Genomic DNA, 19,792 nt, shown 5'->3' on the forward strand with positions numbered 1-19,792 from the left:
ATATTTTATAAAAAATTTAAAATATGCAGTTGCAGATTGTGAAGATGAACATATTTGCTTCAATAATGTATGCAAAAATATTGCTTGTTTAAGAGTTATTGATTAAAGACTTTTGGCCCCTCTCGAGGCCCTAATATGATGAGTCAGCCCTTTTTTCTTCATATCATGCCAAAGATCTTGTCATTCTGCAAAAAAAATTTTGTTCAATATGTTTTAACAAAATAATTATACTTTAAAAGATATGATACAAAATGTCTCAAAAATTCACTCATGATTCGTGTCCTAAATTTCGACCCCTACCGAGCTTCCATACTAGGCACTTCCGGAAAATATCTAAACCCAGGTGCAAAATGGCAACATGTCTTTTATCATCACTGAAAATCACAGCACTCTAGCTTTAGCCGTTTCTGAGTTCCATCGCAGACAAGGAGGTCCTCTGAATTTTAATAAAAGGGCCATAACTCTCGACCGGAAGTAAATATCCCTTAACGGACTTGCCGGAAATAACTTCAGATGTCAACGCATCTACCTTGAAAATTTGAATAAAATCGAACGAGCCATCTCCGAGAAATCCTCTGCACAAATTTTGTAAGGAGAAAAAAGAATAATATTAACTAGATGAGATCTCGTTGCGAACAACGAGTGGGTCTTCCGTCTAATTTTCGATAAGATGAGATAAGAATTTGACTGAGATTTTCGTTAAAAAATAGTTATATAAATAAATTGTTAAGACAAACAATTTCCCTTCAGTAATGTGTAACAAAATATTGATCAATAAAAAGTTATAGATTAAACACTTCCGGCCCGTCTTGGCCCCTTACATGAATGATCAGCCCCTTTTTCTTGATATCTTCTTAAAGCTCTCACGATTTTAAACACCCTTTGTTCGACAACTATTCAGAAATTCTTTTTCGTTTCCGATATATATGCAAAAGAAATATTAAGGACCGGCCCTTTAAGTCCTAAACAGGGACGTCTAGCAAAAATTGAATGATTGCATATTATTAAGAATATTGTTTTGAACGTCTTTTGTTAAAATATTGGTTATCAAAATATTCTTCCTTTTCAAGATTTATTGCGCCAAAGATTATATAATCTGACCCCTAATTATCCCTTATTGCATAAGATATGATGTAAACACCATGCTATAGAGCTACAGAGAGTGAAGATGAACTATTTCGCTTCAGTAATATATTACAAAATATTGATCATTAAATGGTTATTGATTTAAGACTATTTTGAGGGGCCAGCCCCTTTTTCTTCATAACACTTTAAAGCTCTTATGGTTTTGAACACTTTTTGTTGAACAACTATTCAGAAATTCTTTTTCGTTTCCGTGATATATGCAAAAAATATATTTAGGGGCCGGCCCTTCAACTCCTAAATGGGGACGTTTAGCAAAAATCGAAAGCTTACTTACTGTTTAGAACATTATTTTGAACATCTTTTATTCAATATTGCTTATCAAAATATTTCCCACTTCCGAGATATAAAGTGCAAAAGATTGGGCCTTCTGGCCCCTTAGGGCCACTAATTGTTATATGTGATGTGAATATCATAATATATAGTTGTAAATTGTTAAGATAAACATTTTTGCTTCAGTAATGAATTGCAAAATATTGATTGTTAAAAAGTTATTGATTAAAGATTTTTTGCGCCTCTCGGCCCCTATTTTGAGGGGCCAGCCCCTTTTTCTTCATACCATTTTAAAGCTCTTATGATTTTGAACACTTTTTGTTCAACAACTTTTCAGATATTCTTTTTCGTTTCGGAGCTTTATGCAAAAGATATATTTAGGGGCCAGCCCTTCAACTCCTTAATGGGGACGTTTAACAAAAATCGAAAGCTTAAATATTGTTTAGAACAGTATTTTGAACATCTTTTATTCAATTTTTGCTTATCAAAATATTTCCCACTTTCGAGATATAGAGTGCCAATGATCTGGCATTTTAGCCCCTTATGGCCCCTCATTATATAACATATGATATAAATTTTATAATATATAGTTGTAAATTGTTAAGATAAACATTTTTGCTTCAGTAATGAATTACAAAATATTGATCGTTAAAAAGATATTGATTAAAGATTTTTTGCGCCTCTCGGCCCCTATTTTGAGGGGCCAGCCCCTTTTTCTTCACACCATTTTAAAGATCTTATGATTTTGAACCCTTTTTGTTAAACAACTATTCAGAAATTCTTTTTCGTTTCCGAGCTATATGCAAAAGATATATTTAGGGGCCAGCCCTTCAACTCCAAAATGGGGACGTTTAGCAAAAAGCGAAAGCTTAGATATTGTTTAGAACATTAGTTTAAACATCTTTTATTCAATATTGCTTTTCAAAATATTTCCCACTTTTGAGATATAGAGTGCCAAATACTTGGTATTCTGTGTTCATATTTACGAAAGTTCGTAGACGTAGACGTAAACGTAGAAGTTACGACTGACGTAAGATTAAAGATACGAACACGTAACTTGGTATTTACAAAGCCTCTCGTAGACGTAAACGTAAGTTACGAATTCTTAAATGTACGATTGTGCGTACGCATGCGCTTTCGTTAGTTTCACTTTTCAGTGCGCGAATTTTTACTTCAGTCGTCTGCGATCATGGAGGTGCCCCAGATGGACATAAAGAAGCAACGCAAAGCTAATTTTAGCGATTTGGAGGTGGAAGTGCTAGTAGACGCGGTGTCCACTAACTACAGGGTTCTCTATGGGAAATTTTCTCCCTGTCTGACCAACAGCATGAAGACGGAGGCCTGGGAGGCTGTCACAGATAAGTAAACAATTAGGAATGAAATCTTTTTCTTGATATGAAATCGCTTCCTTAAGAAATTGTTAAGAGTTAAAGTATAATCACAACTATTTGTTATTTGTATGAATAGACTGAAATTAATAATTATTTTTATGTGAAAAATAAACTGTAAGAGATAATGTTAGAGCTTTTACAAGGACTGTTTAACTTTTTCACTATGTATTTATAACCATGCCGTTACGTAAAAACCTTAATATTATTTTCTTTGACATTCAAGTATTTTTTTTTCCTCGTTTACAATTACCATTCAAATACACATGCATTTACATGTAGAGTAAATGCTGTTAGTGTGCAGTGCAGAAGGGAAATGACAGACATAAAAAAAATGGCAAGACCTTCAGTCATTTGTTAAAAAAAAAGAAAGCCAGCGAAGGAAGAGTGTACGACAGACAGGGGGAGGGCCCATGCAGATATCCTCATTAAAGCCATGGGAAGAAAAAGTTTGTTTATAATTATATTTTTAGGTTTTATATTGTTGAAGGGCATGTCAATTATTATAGAATTATTTAAAACTGTTGCCGTTGAACATTCTATGATTTATATTACATCTGTTTGAAGGTAGATATCAGCTTATAGGTTGAGTGAAGGACACATGCTGATGCAGACTTGAGTAGATATTTTGTTATCATGTGTAGGTATTTTATTAATTAATTTATGAATGTTGTGACAAAATATTAAGTTTTTAGATGGCATACTTTAAAATATAAAATTTATGAAAAGGTATATGCATGAAAATTTTCCTGGTTTACCTTTGTGTGTGTAAAGTGGTGTCCTTATGTGTGACTAACTTCTAATAATGAGATAATTCATGATTGAGGGTAACTGGGTAAGTATGAACTAACATCAGTGCACCTAATGTGGAAATGTCATGTCTTCCATGTAATATATACCCTATGTGTCTGTAACTGTCTAGGGAGATAATGGGTTCGATTCCCATCACTACTGCACAGCATGTTCTCAAGTAGTGTTTTAGGATTAGGTCTCCAAGCATGAACTAATATATGTTTGCACGATGTTAATGTTCATATCTTGAATTCTTCTGTGTCTTTTTTTTTGAGTTTCTGTCTTTTTTTAATTTAAAACAGAATAAATTTAAATCTGAATTAGTGCACTGTTATAGTTCGGTGAAAATTTAATAAATGTCTTAAAATCAAATGAGCCTAATGTACCCCCTATTATTTTATTATTTTTTTCTTTATGTGTAAATGCTATAAAAATAATCAAATTGCACCAGGTCCTGTTAATGTAAATTGACCCAAGAATTTAAAAAATGCTTTTATCTTGTCAACAACTTTAGATCTTGCAGACAATTCCTCAGACCTCAATATGTGGAATTGAAGATGGGGTTGATACCAGTACTACATGCACATCATCGAACATGTCCCAAGGGACATCTACTCAGGTACATGTATCACAGGGAGGTCAAGACAGATGTGTTGAGGCAGTCCCTTCAGTGATTATCACAGAGGGTAAGATTATGACAATATATTTCTGTCAATATATATATATATATATATATATAGAGAGAGAGAGAGAGAGAGAGAGAGAGAGAGATCTTGAGAGTACTGAATGCATTTCAACACAAACACAAAGACACATATGTGTATTTTTTTCCATAATTGAAAAAGTATATTTACATAAAGAAATACATTTGTTGCAGTTCTAGCTAAAGAACTTATGAACTCGTTTAATGATGGACCAGTTTTCTCTTTAGGCTAGTACTTGCATATTACAATGTGATTTGAGATTATACCAAGCAGGATAAAAAAAAAATCTTTAATAAGTTTTCATGTAGGCATATATATATATATTATTAACCTTGTTATAAATTATTTGTAAAGACTCTCAAGTATCAACAGGAACTGACTCATCTTTATTAAGTCAAGGTAAGTGTAAATCAATGTGGTCAGATACAAATGTATTTTTAGGAGAATATAAGGAAAGAAATGTTAGTCATATAGTGATATTAAGAATCCCAATAATGTGGGTTCAAGTTTTGTAAAGTAAATCCATATCCCCCTGAGGGCTAGGATTGGGATTGATCAAAATTTTTCTTGTTAATTTCATAGTGAAAACAAAGACTGACCAAGAGCAAGGTCAGGTTGACTCAGTACTGTTTAGGATTGTGGCTCTTGTTTTTCTTCTTTTTTTAAATTCCAGCATGTATTAGAGTGAAAGTTATAAATCATTTAAACATATTTTTTTCCAAAAGAAATGATAATTGATATGCTATTTTATACCAGTAATTGTCTGCAAGCATTCCTTTGACTTTACAGAGGAATCCTGTTTGCTAACAGCACCATCACCTAGATATTCTAGAGGTAAGAGAGTTAAAGAAATAATTGGCTCAAAGATTGTCTATGATGTATTGATCAATATGCCTTTTCTCTAGTTTTCAGTTATAACAATGAGCATTTAAAAAAAAAAAAAATAATGTTTTTTTTTTTAAATCAGGGACAGCGACATCTAGAAATTCTGGCAATGTTCTAAGTGGTAATGTATGCAAAACTGAAGAAATACAAAGGGTTAAAATGCCCAAGTAGTAGCTAGGAGATGTGTAAACATGTATGTACTTGAACTAAATCTAACATCCCCCCCCCCCCAAATAATTTGCAAGAATTTGCCATGATAACTTTAGAGGGGGAAAAAGTGTTTCAGTGTTTATAAATAAAAAAATAATGAAAGAGAAGAAAAAAAAAATCATCACTTGCAAACAATTAATCTGTAAGTTTTATGGTTCTTTTTGTTAAATTCTTGTAAACCAAGTTTAATTGTGAATTTATTTTATACTGTTTTAAAAATAAAACCCAAACATGAAATAAATTTTCCTTTTAAAAAGGTAAACGAAGAGCTCAGTTATGTGAATATTCGACAGAAACTCAGAGACTTGTTGAAATTGAGGAAGAAAAACTAGCCATAAAGAAGAAAAGACTGGAGATAGAACAAGAAAAACTTCAGATTCTACGAAATGTGTATTCTTTATTGCAGGAAAAATCAGCTTCCAGTGTTCCCTCCTTGAGCCGTCTTCTATCCGAGTTTTAAAAATCCCCCCCCCCCCACACACACACATACAAATGAAGTTTTGGGGTACATAGGAATCACCTTGTCCGTCTATCCATGCAATCTTGTCCAGGCTATAGCTTTGTAATGGAGACTCATTGGAGATTCATGCTTGGTACAAAGATTGTTTATGATATGACAGTTTGTGGTGATTTTGACCCAGGTCATTCCGGCAAGTTCAAGGTCACTTGCAGAAAAAGGGTAAAATTCTTTTTTTAGGGTTAAACTTTGTAATGGAGATTCATTGGAAACTCATGCATGATACCAGGGTTGTTTATAATCTGAGGGTGTGTCATGAACTTTACCCAAGGTCATTCCTGTAAGTTCAAGGTCACTGGCAGAAAAAGTGTAAGTTTCTTGTCTGGGCTATACATGTAACTTTGTTGCTTGTTACAAAGTCCAAAAGCCGAAAGGTCAAGGACTCAAGGTCGACCTTTTTTGATATTTCTCCATCTGCATGTTTCTCCCCAGTTTTCTCACCCTCTTTCCTATCTTAAGTGGGGGACACAAATTCTTTGATTTTACATTTTTCATTTTCATGAAACTCGCATGGTATGTTTTGTGTATTTAGTTTTTGTGCTGAGTTTTTTATATATTGATTTGTTTTAATTCATTTTTATCGGAGAATTTGATCTATTGAATGGAATTGATAAATTAAAAAGAAAACAAACTAAGGTAATAATTATATATTCACTGTATTTTACTGTAACAAATGATTATTTTTCCTGTGACAGTATATTGTAATACATGATGACAAATTTGAATGGAATTTAAATTATGACTTAACATTAATTACAATGACAGCTTATCAATGGTTTTATTTGTGAACTTAGGGAACAAAAACATCTCTGACTTAAAACATTTTTAACAAATTTGCATGTTTAACAAAAATTGGTGGCATATATATTAACTGAAATTAAAATTTGTATACTGGATACATTTATATTAATTGAAAAAAAAAGACACCGGAAAGGAAAATTAACTGGACTTTCATGTTGTAACATGATTACAAAATACAGTGTTCACTTTTCAAAAGCATAGAACAGAATTTGAAAATTTCACGCAGTCTTAAAACCTTTGGAAATCTCATGTCTGTAGAAAATTTAATATGGTGATGATAAATATCAAAGACTCATAGATTCTCATGCACAGAAAGACCAAAAATAACCTCTTTCATTCACAATAGAAATTGCCACCCTTCACATCATTAATACACATATCTTGTTTTTAAAAATATACATACACTGTATTACTTGTATTTAAAAGAAAAATTCTTTCAAAGTAGTTATTTTTTTTTTAAATCAAATAGTATAATGATTTATATCCAACCTGGAATGTACATGAATTACTGTAAAATTTTATAATGAAAACTTTTATCAGACTGCTATATTTCATGTATTAGGTTAGTTTAACTTCATTCTTTAAAGTAAAGCACATTGTAATTCTTTTAACAGGATAACCAAAATATGTATAAATGATGTCTACATTTACAAAAGTTATTTCCCCTTTGCAGGTTAAGCTGGACATACATTAAGGTATGATACTTTTTATTCCTCCATAACCATTACCAATTTTGATATATACTGACAAAGGGAGATGAAACTTAAGAATGCAGAGTAAAATTATTGTTCTACATTTATACCCCAAAATCAACCAGTAAAATACTTTGTGAATTTATCATAAATCCCTGATTTTTAGCTCAGCTCAAGTAAGCTTTTCTGATCAAATATTGTCCGTTGTCTGTCATCGTGGTTGTTGTCATAATTTTTTTTTTAACATTTTCATCTTCTTCTCCAAGTGCTCTGTGATGGGGTTTTCTTGATCAGCATCACTTTAGTTAATTTTTTTTCAATTGACTTTTTTTTGCAAAATGGCACTTGTAACAATGTTTTAAAAATGCAGTAAATGATAAAATGTGTGAGTTGCTTGATTAGATTACAAGTCACAATCTATGCTTGGTTTCAGGATGGTGTATTTTGTGTTTTTAGATACGTTATAGGAAAACAAAAATAAAATAATATACTTTATATACCGCAATATGATATTTTTAAAAAAGGCTAATTTCAGCAATTTTTTATTTTAATTTTAATGAATGTATACAGATATATTTATATAACGATATATAAAAAAAAATACGGGAAATAAACCGACCTAGCTGCCCGGCACCTACGTACATGTAGGTAACCACTAAATACATTAATGCATGCCAGTGCAAAAAAAAAATGGCCTCGTCAAAAAAGGTCTTCTTATCCTACACTATAAAATACATGTTACAGTGTATTTCTCAGTGTAGAGGTTGTAAAGAAGACAAGCCATCATGAACAAATGCGACTCGAGTCGGGGTTAGAAGATCGATTCCATCTATTTACTGTATATAAATTTGTTCTCAATTCTTTGTCGTCATGAAAACGAAAGTAACTCATCCCCCTACGATTAATGCCACGAGTAAATTTTGCTTAAAATTGGAGTTGTAGCGACGTTTACTGCCCATTCTATGATGAAACGCCATACTATTTATAGTTTCTATGCCTCCCGGTAAGGGCGCTGCGAAAATCGGAACATCATTTTTCCATTCGGAATTAAAGTACCCAACTTAAAGTGAAAAGTCAAGAAACGTCCCGAATGAGTCAGCGGTCCCTCTGTTATATGTCTCTGGATACATATATCTCAAATGATAATGAAAATGAGATAGAATTTTGTCTTTTAGTACACTTAATTAATGTCCCAGGTATATATTATGTAATTATGTATGTATGTATTTTGACACTTTGATTAATAGGCTACTCAGATGAGCATTATAACTCATCATGGTTTTTCCTTTCTGAAATTTTACAGAAATTTTTGAAAGGGTATTTAATTTTTTCATTGAATTGTCACTTTTGATCCTCTGGGTTCAAACTTATTTAAAGATTAATAAGGTTACTCAAGTGAGCATTGTGGTTCATAGGCCTTTACTTTTTTTCGCTTAATCTGTACTAAATATCTGTTATTTAGCTGGCACATATGAAATGTACATTGCACAGTGGTTGAATTATTGAAAAAACAGTGTACTTATTTTTCAGTAAATAGGCCAGTGCTAAATTTATGTATATGACTTTTACAGAGCATGTATTGTGTGTGCATGACGGGATATATTTTCATTTGATCCGCCACCAGTTTTTCCATTTCTATCCAGAGTTGTCTTCCGCTATACCCCCAATACAGGGAGCATAGAGGGAACGACAACTCTGGATAGATACTATTGCAATTTATCAAGATTAGGTCAGGTTCAAAATTTACAAAACATCGTTCTTACCATGGAAGTCACTGGCAAAGGACGGGATCTATTTGTTGGTCTCTCTAGGCGATTTTCAACGTTTTGTACAAATTCAATGATGGTGTGCCTTGGGAATCGATATCTTTGTACCAATTCTAGGTCGCTGTAGATATCTAACGGATTGGTACGATCTCGGAAAACTCGCTGGCGTCTTAAACTACGATCTCTTGCTATGGTCAGTAGAAGTGCTGCCATTTTCTTGCTCGTAAATAAAGATAAGTGTAGGGGCACAGTAGACGTAGATTTACGTTTAATTATGACGTAATTTAACGTCTACGATTTTTAGTAAATACGGTTTTAGACGTAAATCCACGCGACGTCTGAACTTACGTCTACGTTTACGTCTACGAACTTTCGTAAATATGAACACTGGCCCCTTATGGGCCTTAATTATGTAACATATGATGTATATATCATAATATATGGTTGTAAATTGTTAAGATTAATATTTTTGCTTCAGTAATGTATACCAAAATATTGGTCGTTAGAGAGTTATTGATTTAATACTTTTGGCCCCTCTCGGCCCCTAATATGACAAGTCAGCCCTTTTTTCTTGATATCATGTTAAAGATCTTGTCATTCTGCACAAATATTGTTCAGTATGCTTTTACAAAATAATTATACTTTAAAAGATATGATACAAAATGTCTCAAAAATTCACTCATGATTCGTGTCCGAAATTTCGACCCCTACCGAGCTTCCATACTAGGCATTTCCGGAAAATATCCAAAGCCATGTGCAAAATGGCAACATGTCCTCTATCATCACTGAAAATTTCAGCGCTCTAACTTAAGCCGTTTTTGAGTTCCATCGCAGACAAGGAGGTCCTCTAAATTTTGATAAAAGGGCGATAATTCCGGACCGGAAGTAAATTTCAGATAAAATTACAACAATCCTGAAAATCTGAAGCAAATCCATCGATCCATCTCCGAGGAATCGTCTGCACAAAATTTGTGCAGAAAAAAAGAATAATAATAACTAGATGCGATCTCGTTGCGAGCAACGAGTGGGTCTTCCGTCCGATTTTTGATAAGATGAGATACGAATTTGACTGAGATTTTCGTTCATAAATATATCAATAGTAAAACGTACAATTTGCTTCAGTTATGGTCAACAAAATTTTGATCATTCTGGCACCTAAAAACGCAATGTTTGATGAAGATTTTAAAATATTTATAGTAGCAGATCGTGAAGATGAACATTACTGTAAAAGGGTTATATATAAAAGACTTTTGGTCCCTCTGAGCCCCTAACTCGAGGGGTCAGCCCTTTTTCTTGATATCACATGAAAGGTCTTGTAATTCTGAAGACTTTTTGTTCAACAAGTATTCAGAAGTTTCGTTTCGTTTTCGAGATATGTGGACTTGAAATATTTAGGGGCCGTCCCTTAAAGTCCTTATAAGGGACTGTTTAGGAAAAATTAAAAGGATGCACATTGTTGAGAACATCATTCTAAACAACTTTTATTCAATATTGCTTTTCAAAATATTTCCCCTTTTCGATATATAATGCGTCAAAGATTTAGCATTCTGGCCCCTTATGGTCCCTATTTACGTAATGTTTGAGAAAACTTTCAGATATATAGTTGCAGATTGTGAAGCTGAACATTTTTGCTTCAATAATTAATATCAAAATATTTAACGTTAAGGAGTTAAAGATGGAAGAGTTTTAGCCCCTCTGAGCACCTAATTTGGGGGGTCAGCCCCTTTTTCTTGTTATCACATGAAAAGTCTTGTTATTCTGAAGACATTTTGTTCAACATCTCTTCAGAAGTTTCGTTTCGTTTTCAAGATATGTAGACTTGAAATATTTAGGGGCCGTCCCTTGAAGTCCTTATAGGGTCTGTTTAGGAAAAATTCAAAGGATGCACATTGTTGAGAACATCATTCTAAACAACTTTTGTTCAATATTGCTTTTCAAAATATTCCCTTTTTTCGAGATATAAAGCATCAAAGATTGAGCACTTTGGCCCCTTGTGGCCCCTTATTACGTAATATTTGATAAAAATTTTAAACAATATAGTTGCAGATTGTGAAGATGAACATTTTTCCTTCAATAATTAATATCAAAATATTTAACGTTAAGGAGTTATAGATGAAATACTTTTGGCCCCTCTGAGCCCCTAATTTGAGGGGTTAGCTCCTTTTTTATGATATCATATGAAAGGTCTTGCAATTCTGAAGACTTTTTGTTCAACAAGTATTCAGAAGTTTCGTTTCGTTTTCGAGATATGTGGACTTGAAATATTTAGGGACCGTCCCTTAAAGTCCTTATAGGGACTGTTTAGGAAAAATTAAAAGGATGCACATTGTTGAGAACATCATTCTAAACAACTTTTATTCAATATTGCTTTTCAAAATGTTTCCCCTTTTCGAGATATAAATCGTCAAAGATTTAGCATTCTGGCCCTTTATGGCCCCTTATTATGTACCATACGACGTAAAAATCATAATATATAGTTGTAAATTGTTAAGATAAATATTTTTGCTTCAGTAATGTATACCAAAATATTGCTTGTTTAAGAGTTATCGATTTCAGACTTTTGGCCCCTCTCGGCCCCTAATGTGATAAGTCAGCGCTTTTTTCTTGATATCGTGTTACAGATCCTGTCATTCTGCACAAATTTTGTTTAATATGTTTTAACAAAATAATTATACTTTAAAAGATAAGACACAAAATGTCTCAAAAATTCACTCATGATTCGTGTCCTAAATTTCGACCCCTACCGAGCTTCCATACTAGGCACTTCCGGAAAATATCTAAACCAGGTGCAAAATGGCAACGTGTCCTGTATCATCACTGAAAATTTCAGCGCTCTAGCTTAAGCCGATTTTGAGTTCCATCGCAGACAAGGAGGTCCTCTGAATTTTAATAAAAGGGCGATAACTTCCGACCGGAAGTAGGTATCCCTTAACAGACTTGCCGGAATTAACTTCACCGCATCTATCTTGAAAATTTGAATAAAATCGAACGAGCCATCTCCGAGAAATCTTCTGCACAAATTTTGTAAAGAGAAAAAGAATAATAATAATAAAGGTAAAAAAGAAACCTAAGAATAATAGAAGGGTCTTCCGCTGAAGACGGAAGACCCTAATAAGAAGAAGCAGAAGCTTGAAAAAGAAACACAAGAATAATAGAAGGGTCTTCCGCTGAAGACGGAATACCCTAATAAAGGTAAAAAAGAAACCGAAAAATAATAGAAAGGTCTTCCGCTGAAGACGGAAGACCCTAATAATAATAATAATAAAGGTAAAAAAGAAACCTAAGAATAATAGAAGGGTCTTCCGCTGAAGACGCAAGACCCTAATAAAAGTGAAAAAAGAAACAATAGAATAATAGAAGGGTCTTCCGTTGGAGACGGAAGACCCTAATAATAAAAAGAAAAGTGAAAAATCAACAATAAAATAATAGAAGGGTCTTCCGCATAAGACGGAAGACCCTAATAATAACTAGATGCGATCTCGTTGCGAGTAACGTGTGGCTCTTCCGTCCGAATTTTGATGAGATACGAGTTGAGAGATTTTTGTTCATAAATACAGTACCGACCAGACACAACCTAACAGAAAGCGAACCCAGAGCGCACCCCAGGTTTGCTCTCTGGGTTCGCTTCGGGTTCGCTTGGGGTCCGCTAGTGCTGACCCCGAGCGAACCCGGAGCGCACCCGTAGCGAACCCGCAGCGAACCCAGAGCGGACCCAGAGCGAACGCTGAAAGCGAACCCCAAATTCAGTAGCGGTCCCAGAAAGCGAACGCGCGTTCGGTATTGCGTAACAGAGCTGTCAATCAGGATTATCGATTAACTCATCAGCGCTTCGACCAATCAACATGCCGAACAGGTCTGTCAATCAGAATAAGTGATAAAATGCGTTGACCATCAGTGCATCGACCAGTCAACATGCCAGTTTGTAATCTAAACATTGTACAAGCAAAGCGTGTGAATGTACAGTGTAAAAATATTAATAATATGATTTTTAAACATGATTTTACATTTATATACTTTAATTCTCCAGACAACATGCAATATTTACACATCTATTTTCATTATTTTTTATTTTTAAAAAATCTATTGATACATTATATATTTTTATTTTCCAGGTAGCGTGTTACATGTATAGTTAAATATTTGTTTTCTTTATGTTTTTAAAATCCATTAATATATAAATATATATTGCGTAAATTTATCAGACAATAAGTACTTTAATTTATAATAAAAAAAAGAAGGTAATAATGGTTATAACATATGTTACTAAAAAAGAGAAAAAAAATTGTCTTCGATAAATTATAGAATTTTATTATCTCAAGATATAGTATAAGAACATTAGTATAAGAACAGTTAGTATAAGAACATGTACATGCTTTAATTTAATTATTTTTTATTCATTATTTCAATTTACATGCACGTTCTAGTTTATCCAGATCAACTTCGAAATTATCGATCTTAATAATTGATCATTAAAAAAAATTAAATGTACATTGTACAGAAAAATGTGCATTATGTCAATACGTAAATTGGAGAGAAAAAATCTCATTTAATTACTATGATGTTTTTTTTTAATTAATCTTTTACCAAAATTAAATAAATAGCTTGATTTAAATACATGTATATAGGGAAAGATTATTTTGTCAATTTTAATTATCCTACATGTAGACCTTACATTGTATGTTTTTGAATTTTTGTAACTATTTGCAAGTCAGTCAAAAAAAAAAAACAAACAAACAAACAAACAAACAAAAAAACAAACAAACAAACAAACAAAACAAAACAAAACAAAAACGCAAAAATGCTTATCACTTTCCTTCGCGTCGATATATATAATTATACAGGTTTACATACATGTTCACGAACCTCTTACATGTACTACATGTAATTTTCGAAATACTTTATATGAACATAAAAAAATATACTAGACGGGTACGTTTTGCACTTGTGCATGAAAAGTACAACGTAATTCCAACATTAGTAAATTGAACTTGCAAAGATACCTTAATACGAAAATGTACATATATTTTTTCATTACATAGGTACCTGTATTTGAACTTTGTAATTGTCATAATTATTTAATTTCAACACTTTAATAATTGTAGTTTCAAAGTGAAGCCAAGGTCATCACGTATCGGTAATCATCCACCTGTTTCGAAAATATTGCGGGTATTTAGAGTAATTGCGGTGGGTTTTTTTAATTGACACTTGCTAGCTGGATGTATACTGTCTCCATGGTCACGGTATACCTGAGTATATACTCCCCCTACATTCGATGCCCCTTAAGTTACATGTACCTCGTTTGGGCACGTTATCAATGAGAAATACAATTATTATTCTTTTTTTTCTTTCTTTTTTTTTTTTTTTTTGATTTTTGAATTTGGAAACGTCATAGTTCTTTGGTACGTTGCACTAAGAGTACATGGATGAGTTCAATGCATGTAATTTGCTGCCACCTGAATGCTGAAAATCAGTAAAATAGCTTTACGAGAGAGAGAGAGAGAGAGAGAGAGAGAGAGAGAGAGAGACAGAGAGAGAACACTGTATATTATTTGAAATTAAAATCGCTACAACCGGCCCATAGAAAACAATTCAAGTACGGAGAGGGGTGGGGGGCTCATCGAAATAAAAAAAAAAAAAAAAAAATCGAGCGTTATTATCTTAATTTCATCTACTTAATCATGCGAGTTTACAGTTATTGAATTCTTGTTTTGTTTGATTTCTTTCTTGTATTCATTTATTTTTAAACATTTAGAATTTTGTTTGTTAACATGCCGCTCCAGTATGTACATGTATGAAGTGGGGCGGGGGGGGGGGGATCATGAACCAGTAAGGAACAAAAACTATTCAAGTGATCATTTACATGTATTTGAAAACAACTTTAAAAAAATAATATATTCTTATCAGTGGACCAGTTATTAGTTTTTGTTTGTTTTGGTTTTTGATTGCTTTTTTTTTTTTTTTTTTTTTTATATATATATATATAAGTCTTCCGTTAAACTCGCCTTATAAAACAATGATTTGTAGCATGGAAGTAAATTATAAATGATCTGTGAAACGAAACTCAAGTTACACTGCATGAGAATTTTTAGTGATTATCACGACCTACATATACATGTAATGGACGACAACCTAGCTTAAATATAAACTGCTAAATATGAAAACTTAGCATTTTACATGTACAGTATGTCACAGCTATTTCATAGATAAGATCGTAATTCAGTTGTTTGTCTTTCAAACATTTAAATTACGATTTAGCAATTGCAATTACAATTGGAAGTTCAAACTTATTTTAAAACGCATGAATAATATAAACAAATGAATTTGAAAGCTTTTTTTTATTAAGATACTCTTATCAATTTTACTCCATCCGATACATCAAAAATAAATTTAACACCTTTTCTTTTTTTTTTCTTTCGAGATATACTTAGCTTGTAAGTTAAGAAAAATAAAAGTGATAATTCTACGTCGAATGTACGGTGAAATTCTTGAAAAATTATCAACGTTCTCCATATTGTCACTTACATGTACATGTTTCGATCGCCATAAAAACAGTAATGATCGATTTCACTACTGTATTTGGAATATACAATGGGCGGGGCTTACTGGCGGCAAGATTAAAGCGGGGTCTGCTTCAGGCAAGAGTGCGTAAAGCGAACCCGGAAAGCGAACGCGGGGTTCGCTCTAGCGGACCCAGAGCTGACCCCGAGCGAACGCAGAGCGAATCCGAAGCGCACCCAGAGCGGTCCCAAATTTTCTGAAAGCGAACCCGCAGCGGACCCCGAGCGAACCCAGGAAGCGAACCCGGGGTGCGCTTTGGGTTCGCTCTGGTGTTAGGTTGTGTCCGGTCGGTACTGTATATAAGTAGTCAAAACGTACAATTTGTTTCAGTTATGTTTAACAAAATTTTTATCATTAAAGAATTATAAATACAAGGTTTTTGGCCCCTCTTATGGCACCTAAAAACATAATATTTGATGAAGTTTTAAAATATATATATTAAGTAGCAGATCGTGAAGATGAACATTACTGTTAAAGAGTTACAGAAAAAAATTCTGGCCCTTCTGAGCCCCTTATTTGAGGGGTCAGTCCCTTTCTCTTGATATCACATGAAAGGTCTTGTAATTCTGAAGACTTTTTATTCAACAATTATTCAGAAGTTACCTTTCGTTTTCGAGATATGTAGACTTGAAATATTTAGGGGCCGTCCCTTGAAGTCCTTATACAGTGCTGCTATCCTATAAGTTGACAATCCTATCCTATCCTATCGTGAATCCTGCATCCACAATCCTATCCTGTGATTTCAGTCTAATCCTATCCTATCCTATCCTGCTACTTTCAGTTTTTTAATATTTAGGAGTTAATTTGACAAAACGAAAAAAAAAAATAATAATAAATAAAAAAAAACAATAAAATGACCATTATATAAAAATCAGTTATAATTATGGATTTTATTTAATATGTTTTAATGATAAAAAATAATCGAGATCGACATCCATTAATTCCCGAAACCCCGCACGAATTAATATTCGAGTACCGAGTTAAAATGAAAACAAAAGGACTGTAATAAAACAAAGGCAAGTACTGATCTAGCGAACGTGTAAAGAAAGTAAGCTTTCAAAAAATTTATAGAAAAAAAATTATAATCCGACTTTTTTTAATTTAATTTCACATACTAACAATGATCGAGAGACGTCACGGTATTTGCGATTTCTTTTCGAATTTATACACTTTGATAAATAAATGGAGTTAAAGTTAGAGAGAAGAAATCGTGGAAAAAGGGGGGGGGGACAACAACTAAGACTTCAGATACTTTTCTAATGTTACAATGTATGATTATTAATAAGTAGACTAAACGAACAAAATTTAAGCTCTTTAATTATGAGAATCAGACTATTAATGTCTATACCTTCATACTCATGTAGATCCAGAAAGAAGATACATGTATGACAAGACCATAAACCGAGAACAGACATTTAGAATATCATGACTTTTACTCATTAAACATGTAAAAATTATTTAAATGTATGATTAAAATTTGTTTTATATTCATTGTTTAAAGTTATTCTTGTTTGAGATGTTCAGTTCAGCATTGTTTGAATTTGAATATTTTACAAATATGCAAAAACTTTATCATGTTTGCTAAATAAAAATCAAGATATTCAAAATGTTAAATTTTCTTATTTTACTTCACTTTGTTTTTAGTTTATGGTCAGTTCAGTGTCATGCAAATGTATTTCAATAACCATATTTTTATGAGTGAGAATTTAATTCATGTTTAACAGAAAACATTTTCATAAATCTTCATAGATAGATTGACAGCAATAATTATTGCAGTGAACACACACATATTCTTTCAAATTCTTTCTTGTAAAACATGTATATGAATTCACAGTAGTTTCAGTATCTATAAGCCATATTTAAGTAAATTTTGTTTTTGACCTTGACATTTGATCTTGAATGTTATTCAGGGTCTAAATGAGGAACAAAAATGCTTGTCCAAGTTGACAATATTTATTCAGGATAATTGCCTCTTCAGTGTTAAATATATATATTTTGGGCCAAATAAATCTCATCTACAATTTTTTTTATCTACAATGTATAACAATTGAATGTTCCATTATGAGACAAATTCATCAGAAGTATACATGTATTTCAATGCCAAGCTCACAGATACATGTACATGAAATCTTTTTAAATTTAAGTTTATCATTGTCTTTTTCCAATCGTATGATGTTTTACATGCATATGATTTCGCCTCCTTGTCCATCGCTCAAATTGAATTTCAAATGTCAAAGTTTGTGTCAAAGAGCTAGTCATAAGTAACCGAACAGTTTCAAAATTGTCAACAATGCACAGAAAACAAATACTTCACACACTGATCTCCTTAATAAAATCATCATGATTTCAGACTCTAGGGGGCTCTTGTTTAGTGGTTTGAACATCTTTCATATTTATTCCAGCAGCAGATGAGATGAACTGCAATATGTACAGCAGCAAATATGCAGGATCGTCCTAAAAAAAACCCAATTATTATCATGATTATAACAATATATGCATGTAGATTGTGTATTTTTGTCATATACATTATACATTAAAACTGTATTTTATTGTGATTATCTTTCTCATTTCATGTACGACTGGCTGAATTTTACCTTTTTTCTCTCCCAGAGTAAAGCATTTAAAGAAATCAAGCAAACTCAAATCTTATACTGCAACTTCATAGTCATATCTTAATTAAACAATCATAGTTTACTTGTAAATTGTAATTCATTTCATCTCGTCAACTTGTTAACTAGTATGAGTACATTTGTTTGTTTTTTTTTTCCTCTATTTTGAATTCTAATGCTAGTATTAATCTATTTATGTTTTTTTTGTTTGTTTTCTTCTTTGCTTAAAATTTGAATAAGAAAAAATTATGAAAATACATATAACATGATGATGACCATGTCAGATGACCAGAACAATAACAAACTGTTTTCAGTTTTACTCTTTTTTTTTTTTAAAGAAGAAAAATCACTTATTCAAAGAATCTACACAGAAACTTCATCTCAACTCTGATAATGATATGTATGTATTATACTGATACCCAAGCATAAACACATGTTAATAATCATACCTACTTTTCAAATGTAAAATCCTTTTTTCCTCACAAAATATTTTGATGAGGGCAGGCAAAACCAAGTATCATTCTCTGCAATGAAGAATAATGAATGATTAATATATAATTCATAACCCAGAATTGGTCATACATACAATGTACATGTAAGTGCTGAGTTGGCTTATAATACAATTTAAACAGTAGCATAAGATATGATTCTGTCTTTATTTTATTATAATTGCACTCAAATAAAAAACAAAACAAAACAAACCATTTTTTAAACCACAGTAGGGAAATAATATAGTAATAACAAACTGAAAAAGGCATAATACATGTACATCTTATTGTTTTAGGACACATTGAATCATGACAGAGAATTTGTAAATTTTTAACCCTCTCCCCTTCCTACACTACCTATTTTTCCACACCCGATTTTTGTCTATGTTATAATAGAATAAAATTTTGATAGCTCAAGTCATTATAACATTGTTAAAACGGGGGAAATGTATAAACATGCACACATGTACAGTGTGTAGTATACTTACATGTTCTTGCACCAAACAACTGCGATATCGATCTGTTCAAGTCCACCATTGGCGGTTTGTGTAGAATTATCCAGACAAACAGAGCACATTTAACACAGTTACATGTTATTGAACTTTAAAACAAGTAGGAATTGGCTTAATCATCCAAACATACTGAAGAAAATAAGATCTCTTGATGTCCGAACTCTTTGTTGTTTACATGTGAAGATTCTTCCGGTAATCGTTCACGGTTAAATCGTACGCAATGTCACTCGAAGTTAATTATTAATTTTTGTTAAAATAAACAAAATATGTTTATTTTCTATCGTAATTTTATAAATATTTCTTTTGTAAACGTTTTAAAACATATTCTGTTTTTGTAATTAATTCTGAAATATGAATCAACCTTTACTCGAATCTGATTGGCTGTAGGATACACGATAGGATAGGATAGGATAGGATTGGATTAACTACTATGTGTTTCTATCGTGAATCCTCA

At 32.4% G+C, this 19,792-nt stretch overlaps 1 long non-coding RNA gene and 1 pseudogene across 1 annotated transcript; one reads left to right on the forward strand and one right to left on the reverse strand.

The window, feature by feature from the left end:
* Nucleotides 1-2,620: 2,620 nt before the first annotated feature.
* LOC133188210 (nuclear apoptosis-inducing factor 1-like) lies at nucleotides 2,621-5,855 on the forward strand (annotated as a pseudogene).
* Nucleotides 5,856-17,703: 11,848 nt separating this feature from the next.
* LOC133188995 (uncharacterized) lies at nucleotides 17,704-19,400 on the reverse strand. Its single transcript, XR_009721372.1, has 3 exons — nucleotides 19,315-19,400; nucleotides 18,792-18,862; nucleotides 17,704-18,183 (listed from the first exon to the last, which is right to left on the reverse strand). It is a non-coding gene; the product is annotated as an uncharacterized LOC133188995 (long non-coding RNA).
* Between the last annotated feature and the right edge of the window lie 392 nt (nucleotides 19,401-19,792).

This window comes from Saccostrea echinata, unplaced genomic scaffold, assembly GCF_033153115.1.
Source record: "Saccostrea echinata isolate AGI-Se365-2 ecotype Australia unplaced genomic scaffold, CSIRO_AGI_Sech_v1 ptg000016l, whole genome shotgun sequence".
Lineage (NCBI taxonomy): Eukaryota > Metazoa > Mollusca > Bivalvia > Ostreida > Ostreidae > Saccostrea > Saccostrea echinata.